Source organism: Erpetoichthys calabaricus, chromosome 7, assembly GCF_900747795.2.
Source record: "Erpetoichthys calabaricus chromosome 7, fErpCal1.3, whole genome shotgun sequence".
NCBI classification, from domain to species: Eukaryota; Metazoa; Chordata; class Cladistia; order Polypteriformes; family Polypteridae; genus Erpetoichthys; species Erpetoichthys calabaricus.
This window is the reverse complement of record NC_041400.2, coordinates 155,286,782-155,296,885: the sequence shown is the minus strand read 5'-3', so window position 1 is coordinate 155,296,885 and position 10,104 is coordinate 155,286,782. Positions and strand designations below refer to the sequence as shown.

Genomic DNA, 10,104 nt, shown 5'->3' with positions numbered 1-10,104 from the left:
CAAAAAAGACATTGTGTTACTTGGAACTGCACAGAGGAGATGAATAAGGTGCACCCTAGGGCTTACGGACATGTCGTACTCTGACAGACTCTGAGAATTAAACCAGTTTGGTCTCAAACAGAAGAAACTCCATGCAGACTTAAGCCAGGTCTTCCAAATCCTCAACGGCATTGATAAAATAAATTCAGAATTCTTTCAGCTTAAGGGTGGAATCACATACTCAAGGACACCAGTGGATATTAACAGGAAATGCATTTAAGACTGAGTCCATGAAAGCACATCTTACACAAAGAGTTGTGGGAATCCGGAACAAACTCCTGGGCCCTGTAATTAATGCAGAAACTTCAGCTTAGCTCTTAGTTAAATAAACAAGTTTTTATGGACTGAATAGTCTCCTCTCGTTTGTTAAATTTCTTATGTTCTTATGTTTTAAACCCAGCATGCTGGGTCCATAACACAGCAGCACATACCACTATACCAACAAGCCACAAGACATATTCTGTTTAACTACTATATATAAATCTAATCTATAGACAAAACAATATTCTCACATACAAACAATGTCTCTAAAGCTTTAAGAAATTTGAAAGGTAGCAGAAAACCTTTTAATAAAAATATTTTTATTATTAATTGTGATCTAGTCATCCTGGAATCCCAAACAGTCCCAGATATTCCCTAATGACTTAAAGAGGCCTCTTAGATCATGCCGAGCTTATGTGACTCCCAGTGACCTTGAATATCTTCTGTATAAATCTGATGTCACGTCTTGAATAAAGCTTGTTACTGGATGCCTCCTAGCAGTGGACTGACAGCTCTCTTACAGCCATCTGTTCTAAAGCTTCATCTGGGTGCATTTCCCCAGAAGATGATGGACTTTCTGTTATCAAAGAGAAACGTTATGTCCTTGTTTTGTAGACGTCTGTAGATGTAGCCCTTGCGTATATTTGGCTCTGCTCCCTAAAGAGAAAAAAGGATAGGCTGGTTGCTGTAAAGCTGGTGAGGTGAGTTGGAGCAAATCTTGTAGGAAATAAAAGTTGTTATTGAGTTTCACATACAGTATAATGAAATACTGAATTGATTCATTGTACTTCCATAAGATTACTTGCTTTGAAGTGTAACTTTGTGGTCCTTCACTGTGTTTTTGTTTTACTGTGCATGAAAGATTTAAATGGATTGTGTATAAGATGGTGCACTTCACATCTGCATTAAGCCAACCATACACAGTTTATTTTGCAAAAATGAGCAGTAAGCTTGTCTTTTTCCATTTCCTCACTGACCATATGGAGAATGTCTTTCTTAGTTGGTGGTATTAGCAAGGTCACTTCATACCATACTGTACACTTGCTTCATTTACTGTATATTCCAGTGCAGTGTGTTAATTGCCAAAGCACTTGCATTGACACCATATGCCTTGCATAGCCTGCTTGCTTTGTTGTGCAGTACATCTGGTGTTTTTAGCTAGTAAGTGGTAAAACTGGTATTCTTAGAAAATTCATAACTTACACTTTCATAAATATTCTCTCCTTATTTGTAGGTGAAAAATGTCACCCATTATGACTTTTTGTTACAGGTTTATGAGCCTTCCCAATTCTATTTATTTTTGGATGGCAGTATGAAAAATACAAATGCAGTTCTTGCACCTTGGTGACCAGATCTACAGTGAGCACTTGGTAGTGGTGCTTCTTACACCGGCACCATGTGCTTCCTGTCAGGTTATTTCTTTCTCGCTCGTTTTTCCTGTTGTGAGAGGTCTGTCCCATTTTGCTGAAGGGTTTTCAGTCTTCCTCGTCTCTGGTCTGCAGTGCAACTTTACAGGCTAGCAGGGCGGCGGTGCTTTTTCTTGGCCTATTTTAAATTGACTGGCATAGGCTTGGATTCATGTTGTCTTGGTGAGAAACTAAGATCTGTTGTTATATTTTACTATGGAGATTTGACCAAAATAGCAATATGTTTTGCTCCGGGTGTAAATGACATGTAAATGACTCTCTTTACATCATTCTAAGTAAGCATAAGAATGTGAAGTACTGTGAAAGTCGAGTGACTTTTTGTCTTCTACGGATTCTTATCTAAAGAGGTACCTCTTTCAAGCTATAATATAAGACTAAATAAAAATAAGGATACTACCAGAAAGAGTGATAAAATAACTGGGGAAAATCGGATTCATTAAGAAATTGGGAAATGGCTTCCTTTATTGCTTAATTATTCTCACCTAATGCTGAGAGGAGCCAGGGAGAGGCATGGTGGCAGGTGGACTATAACTTGTACATTTTTCTCTTATGAGCACATCCATCTCATGAACAGAAAATTGATCACAAAAGAAAAACATTAGTCCATCTTGAATTGCTCTAGTGTTACAACTAATTCTTGAGCACGCCAAGGAATGGCAGCTGGCTTTTTTTTTGTTCTTCTAATGAGCTACAGTTTGAATCAAGGATGAAACAGAAGAAAAGCAATAAATATCAGTTTTATAAATATGCAAACGTGACCACATAGTGCGTGGTTCAGCAGAAAAGAAGTTTCCTGCTTCCTTCGGAAAGCGGTGACCCAAAAACTCTATCATTAGTAACAATAATTAAAGCTGCTATAACTGTAAGTGAATGGATGATTGCCACTAAAAGGAACATTCTCATTAATTTATCACAGATTTTAACTCGACTTCATTAGGACGTGTCTGGTGAAGGCCATTTAGGACTCTTGGGATGCTTTAATACTTTAGTTTTCAGGAAAACCTTGGAAAAATACCTTCTGTGAACGTGTATTCCAATCCATATATAAAAATAAAATGCTGTTGATATTTATTGTAAACATTGTTTATTGCACGACACTATTTATTACAAAGTTAAGTTGGTATTTCAGTGTTGCATTATCAGTTTATTCCTTATTTATTTCTAGGCTGAGATGTCCTTGCAAGGAGTACCCCCATCTCCCTCTCTTCTTGCTTTATAAGTAAGCTCTCTAAATGGCACCTATATGTGGCTTTGTTTGTTCAAGTGTGCCTTAATATGAACAGTAGCTCACCTTGAAAGAATTCTGGGCATCGTGTTTGGTACTGCTGCCTCAGCTTTTTGAGACCGGGTTCAGACTCTGCTTCAGTCACAGTATGTGGGAAGTTGTCACATTGTCTCCCTTGAGTGCACATGGTACTCGAGTATTCTGCAGTGATCCTAAATACATAAGTTTTCGGTTAATCATACTTCTAAATTGGCTGCATATGGGTAGCCTGGGTCTGTGGATAATATGCCATGCCTGCAATTGATCCCTTCCTTGTGCTCAAAGCTTCAGGCTCAGCAAACTTGAACTGAATTAAGAATGTTTGAAAATGGATACTTGGAAACTGGTTAGATGTTATTTTTCTTCTGATAGTACTTGTCAGGTATTGCCTATTACATGTTTCCTTGCTGTCTCATGTTTCTTTTGTACATTCTGAGTGACGCTCAGAGAAAGCTTGTCATTCATGTATGTCTTTCTAGAATGAGGTGATGACTAGTTAGGGCTGGCAGATTAAGTATTAATACATTGTAGCAGACAACCAGGGATCCTACCCCACCGGGATGCCTGGAAGAAGGACGGAGCCGGAGAGGGGCACTATCTTTCCCTGGGTGTAAGAAAGCAGCTCCCTGGATTCCATCAGGGCCACAGAGATGGAGCTGGGAAGCTCAACCCTGTGGGTACCCGTGGCCACCACCAGGGGATACCTGGACAGTCCTGGAGCCCTAGAGGACAGCACTTCTGCCACACTAGGAAGTGCTGCCGGAAGACCATTACAGAGCACCTGGAGCACATCTGGGGTGAAATAAAAGGGGCCGCCTCACTCCATTCGGGAACCGGAGTTGGGTGGAAGAGGACCGAGCTTGTGAGAGAGGAGTGGAGGTGGCTGAAGAGAGGAAAAGGACTGAGTTTAGTGTGGTGATTTGTGCACTGTGGTTGGCTTTGCGTGTTGTACAATAAACGGTGCATGTTTTATACAGTTGGAGTCCGTGTCTATCTGTGCTGAGGCTGGTCTTTCACAACATGAAATGCCTGTAATAAAATAAGAAATGTTATGAATGGGTCTGAATGGGTCACCTTTCTTAATTCAATGCTTTCCTTGCATGTGGTAGAAAATAATGATAATGTTTTTCCTGTACGAATGGAAACATTTATGTTAAGAAATTACTTGGGATAAAAGCTTAAAATGTAGGTTGACAAAAAAAAATACATATATAAAACTCACCAATGACAGAATATGGTAAAGAACAGATCCTTCATAAAACGATGATGACGATCATGAGCATATCTACAGATCTAACTTCTTCTTTTTTGCTGTGACATGATCATTATAAATTGTTTGAGAATATATAATCTAGCTGGGCTTGTCACTCATGACCACTGAAATAATTATAAATAACACAGGGCTTACACAGAAAATTCCACATTAGGAGTGAGAGAAGATATTTTGTTTTCTTTTCATGTATTCATCTGTACAGTGTAGTGGTATTTTTATTTAATTCACTTTGGTTTATTATTATCTGATATTCTTTACTAGATTCAAGCTCAGGGTTCTTACACAGATACACAAATATAATACAATGAAACAATAAAGTACGGAACTTAACCATACATCATTTACATATGTAAATCCATATATCATGGTAAACGGACAGTAAACCAATCTCATCTAGTAAATATAAAAAAGACATGCTGGTATTAAACATTGGATGTACACAGCTGTTAAGGGAGGGGAGTAAATCAAAAACTTCAGTTAACAGAAATATTATAAAAATAAACTTCTCTAAGGTCTGTGGTCACAGTTTTACTAAACTAGCAAACAGACAAACCTCCCTACCACCCCACTGTGCATTTAACAATATCATACCCATACAGTGAAGTCCACAATTGTACAAACCATAATAAAATAAGAAGGTCAGATGTTGGGGTAGTAACCAATAAATAAATATTCTGTCAAAATGATATCTCATTCCATGAAGAGGCACAGTAGCTTGTCAGAGTAACAGTGGCCAATGTTGGCGCTTAATTAAGAACAGTGGTCACAAGATAATTCTTTCTAGTTTTAGTAATGATACTTGTAGCGACATTTTGAATTCTCAAAAGGCTATAAACAGAACCTTTTAAATAGCCTTTATAAAGCATTGCGGAAGTCAGTGAAGTTTCAGATGTTATTGTGCTGTTTGCACAGGGTGACAGCAGTTTTGAGAAGGAATAAAATCAGAAGATGGCAAGAAATTGTCTGAATTTAAGTAGGAACCATAACCAGGATGAATAATATTGAATGAACAAAGCTCAGGACATGTAACTAGAATTGTAGTCCTGGAATAGAGCGTCAAGTTATAAGCCAGAAAGCCAACACCTAACTAGAGCCAAAAAAAATGCAAGACGCAATTTCTAGTCAGATGACAGAAATGTTATTGTAACCAATAAATTCAAACCTAACAGTAAAAAGTGATTCAAAGTTTTTTCGTTAAGAAAATCCAATCTTGGATGGCCAGGAAATCCCCAATCCTGAATTTTAAACTGTCATGGCCATGATGTCACATGTGGCACACTCCTGGCCAGTTGGCCTAGAAGTGGCATAGCAACCATGAACATAACTCATAATGGTGGTATGAGCATTCATGGCCTAGGTGAAACAAGGCAACATTAAAAACACATGGGAACACAAAATAAATATAAGCATTGAATTTGTTGAATTTCAGAACCCCAAAAACATAATTAATCTGTTAAAGTCAAGGAACCACTGGAAAAATTTAAGTCAAAAACCTTATCATGACGGTTATAACAACAATAATAACATCGATATTATTGCTAAATAAAATCACAGCAATAATGATGTCAAAAATTACAAAATGACTAGGCACACTCTCCAGCAGGTTCCTGACACTTCTGCCCACTATAAAGTTAGAATAGTGACCATTTCTGTAGCATAAATGAGTAGATAACTGTAGAGCCTTTTCTTTATTGTAACCTGAAAGTCAGGCACAAATAAAGCCACTCCATTGTAACCAGTTATAGGATCTTTTGATCCATTTGTAATGATAGTTAACATACTGTAGTTTTTCTGAATAATATTTAAGTGCATTTATTAAATTTACAGGAAAGTGATCATCATTTTGATTTATTTCTGTAACAGAAAGTCAGCTTCACAAAAATGAAAGATCCATAAAGAGGTTACTGACAAAGCTATAGTGGCTCTCAACTTGTAAGGAACCCAACACCCAGAGGTCTGAGTTCATGTTCCCAACCATCCACCAGCACAGTTTTAAGAGGATGGTTATCTCTCTGACCTCACATATGTAGTCAGTGTGTCATGAACACTACCCTACACAAAGGCAGGAACAATTCCCCCATCTCTGTTAGCTAAGCTGAGATAGGAAAAGATCTCACTGAACCCCAACACAGCCTTAAATCTGTGCTTGGATTTGCTCCAGACATTTTAATATTAATGATGAATCTGACCCTTAAGCCACAATACCATATCAAAAAGCATACCTGATCGAAACTATATACAGTAGATATTGAATAAAGATGTTGTGATAGCTCAATATCACACCCACACAAACATAGCCAACTGGGCAACAGACAATTCGGCAAAAAGACAACTCAGTGAAAGACAATTCGGCGAAAAGACAACTCGCTGAAAAGACAACTCGGCGACAACCTTTACCAGTTAGGTAATAGTTAGGTTCAAAGAGATTTTTTAATGATATTTAAATGACAACGTTGGGCGCTGGAGAATCCACAGAATCACCTGCTTTATGAGAGTCCCAATACGTTGAGAGTAAAGATATTCCTTAAGCCATACTCACAGGTCACCTTTTGTATTCTAAATAATGTTATCATACGATTACATTCAATGCAATTTATATAAAGGATTAGCAATTTTGGTTGCAGAAAATAATGTAAGATAGAGTTTGTTCCATCTGCAGAATAAAGTTTGTTCGTGAATTATATACATTTATTTTCAACATTTTAATTCACTTTGTCATTTAAATATAATTTAAAAATTTCTTTGAAACTAACTATTACCTAACTGGTAAAGGATGTCACCACGTTGTATTTCACCAAGTCGTTTCTTCGCCAAATTGTCTTTCACTGAGTTGTCTTTTTGCCGAGTTGTCTTTTCGCTGAGTTGACTGCTGCCCAGTTGCCACCGAACCAGTTTTACCATGTGATAATTCCATGCCATCTTACCATCCATCCACATGCCTGGAAACTTCATCCCGGGCATCTCATCTAAAGATTGGTCATACACTTTTCAAATTCATGCAGTCTTTTTATTCTTTTTTGCAAAACACATAACCTTAGTTTGTGCAAATTTAAAAGTGTTAATATTGACATGCAAGGACTTCTAACAGTCCATCCATTTTCTGACCCTGTTTTTTCCATTTCAGGGAGTTAGAGACTTTCCCAGCTGAAAAGGAAGCTTTAAGGTAGTAACCATTCAGTTAGGAGCCACCAATGAAAATCCTTGAGACAACAGGAAGATCATGTAAACTCCACACAGATGTGACTAAGCTGGACAGAGGGCCCTGATCCCTATGGCTGGGACAAAGAAGCACTAACTACTGCACCACGTGTGTATAGATCTATGTGCATTTGCAATGTAAATGTTCATCTATTTTATCGTCTATTTATTGCACTGCTCCTGTTATACACTGTAACTTCAAACACTATGAGCCTGTTCTCCAAGAATAGCGCTGGAAAAATAAATAGTGGCAAATATATGATTGTGAAGTTTATTAGAAAACCCAAGCCATGTACCATAAATCTGTAATTGTTTAAATAATCATGACATATTCATTCCCAAAGCATACATCCTCTTCACAGGCACTGACTATAGTACATTCCAAATCACAGAATGTATTTAGTTTTCCATTTTGATAAAATTATAAACCTGGCATAGCTAGCTCTAAAAAAGACATAGAGAAACTGCACCTTGTGTGTTACTGGTATCTTAATCTCTTTCCAAGGGCATTTAACAGTTTTATTATACTTGACAGCAAGGAAATGAAATGGTGAATTTTACCTACCTGTCAAAGGGTCATCAAAACTAATTAAATGCAAATCTTCAACGTTTCTGAAAGAGCTGTAATAAAACAGAAAAAGAATCACAGAAGGAAGCTAGATTGCATTTCATCTATTATTTTTACTTTGTGTGCTGTATTGTCTAAGGCGTTAAAAGTTGCCTTTGTACATCGAGTAGACTTTTATATTAAATCCATCCTTCTTCCACTAGTAGCAAATGGATCATTTCTCTAGCACTTGTACTGCAGGACAGGGATTGAGATTATTAGGAATTCATCCTTCTAACTACCAGCAGTACATCATTAATTTAAAATGAATGCAGTGTGAAAAAGTCATGTGGTATGTAATTGAAAACACATCAATTTTCTAGGTAGTTACAGTTGTCACAGCACCAATTATGAGACCACTTGCAAATGTAAAAGCTATAAAGATTAAAACATAGCTGGTATGAAATTAGGCATAAATGAATTCTTTCACTTGGCATCTAAATGGTACAACACAGTAAAACAAAGGCTTGCAAAGGCTATGATCAGAACCATTTTTATGGTAAAGCACTTTGTAACTAAGAAGATTTAATTTGCGCTCTATTTGAAATGTGTATATTTAAAATTCCATAATACTGTAACATTGTAGAAGCTGATTATCTGAGGACAAGGTTATATTACAATATGTAAATGAATATGTCCATTTTTAGCAGATATTCAGTACTTTAAATTTGCCTTCTTGTTGTTTCAGCATCAGCAAGAAGGCCAGACTGAGATAATTTGGCATCCTTTTATTTCAAGATCCATGAATAAACCAGAATGCAGTTTCGCAGGATGGGGTCAACCAGTGGAACAATTATAAAAAACAAAAACATAAGGTAAAGCAAATTGCCATTGAGAAGTGATGCTCTAAATTGGATTTTGAAAATAATTAGAAGTCAATCTAGTAATGCTAGTTAAAAGGTTACAGCGTTGCATATTGAGAGGTTGGCTGATTAGCACTCTGCAGTATTTTGTATATGTTAGATCCAGCTAATTGTCAGCAATGTGTTACCAAACTACGTAGTCAGATTAGGCCATCATCTCGAACAACAACCCCAGGAGCCACTTCTGTGATGAAAATGTCATGCCATGAAGACAGCCAGCAAAGTGGCATTCCATCAAGCCAGACAGGGAATGTGTGCCTTTATTAAATTGCTGACCACAATGAACAGGTAGAACGAGACTTGGGATGAATGTGGAGCTTTCCAAGAGTGGTCCATAACAGACACAAGATCGTACGCTGAATGCATAATTTAACAAATAAAAGTTATCAGAGACAAAAAATGATTCAAAGTAAATCCACAAAGAAAACGAACACTACTCAAACATAAGGCCAAAAATACAAGTTAAATGGTGAAAAAGCACAAATCACAAAAATACGAGAGGTTAGAAAAGTGGATTTTTCAACTTTGCTAATGTTAGAGCATTGCCACCATCTAAGCCCACTCTTTCAATTTCCTCTGCTCATCCAATCAAATCACTGCTATAGCACAGAGACACACACTTATAGGAGGGAACAGCGTTAAAGGGGAGGTGAAAGGAAGGGCTGAGGTGGAGCACCAGAGAAAACCCTATAGGGTGTCACACATACACGCAAGGGAGATGATATACAGGCTCAAATTGTGTTATTTCTCAGCCCGACCAGGGGTTGACACTGTCATCTGATCCTTACTCCTCTTGTCCCTCTGCAGACCAGCCAAAGATTATGCCTCTCTATGACATCACCACCAGTCCACCCACTGTTGCTGTCACTTCAGACACCCTTTAATCACGTCACAACTGATACCAAGAACCTATCTACCTGCCACATCAGTTCCTGTTCAGGCCTCCCTGACTCCACCTTTTCCTCTAACCCACCATGTTTATAGACCCATTATCATCCTGTTAGTTAGTTCTATCTTGAACTCGTGTCTGTGAAGATGTATTTTTCATTTCTGCCTGCCTTTTTTCGAGTATCCAGAGTGGCCAAACCCAAAACGTTTTTCTGTCTGCTGTCTGTTTTATTACAAGGGATATTTGTAGTAATCGAGAGATAATCAGAGCAGAGTGGCATTTG

At 37.6% G+C, this 10,104-nt stretch overlaps 1 long non-coding RNA gene across 1 annotated transcript; it reads left to right on the top strand.

Moving 5' to 3' along the window:
• Positions 1–690: 690 nt before the first annotated feature.
• LOC127528762 (uncharacterized) lies at positions 691–7,719 on the top strand. Its single transcript, XR_007935378.1, has 2 exons — positions 691–1,001; positions 7,389–7,719. It is a non-coding gene; the product is annotated as an uncharacterized LOC127528762 (long non-coding RNA).
• The last annotated feature ends 2,385 nt before the right edge of the window (positions 7,720–10,104 follow it).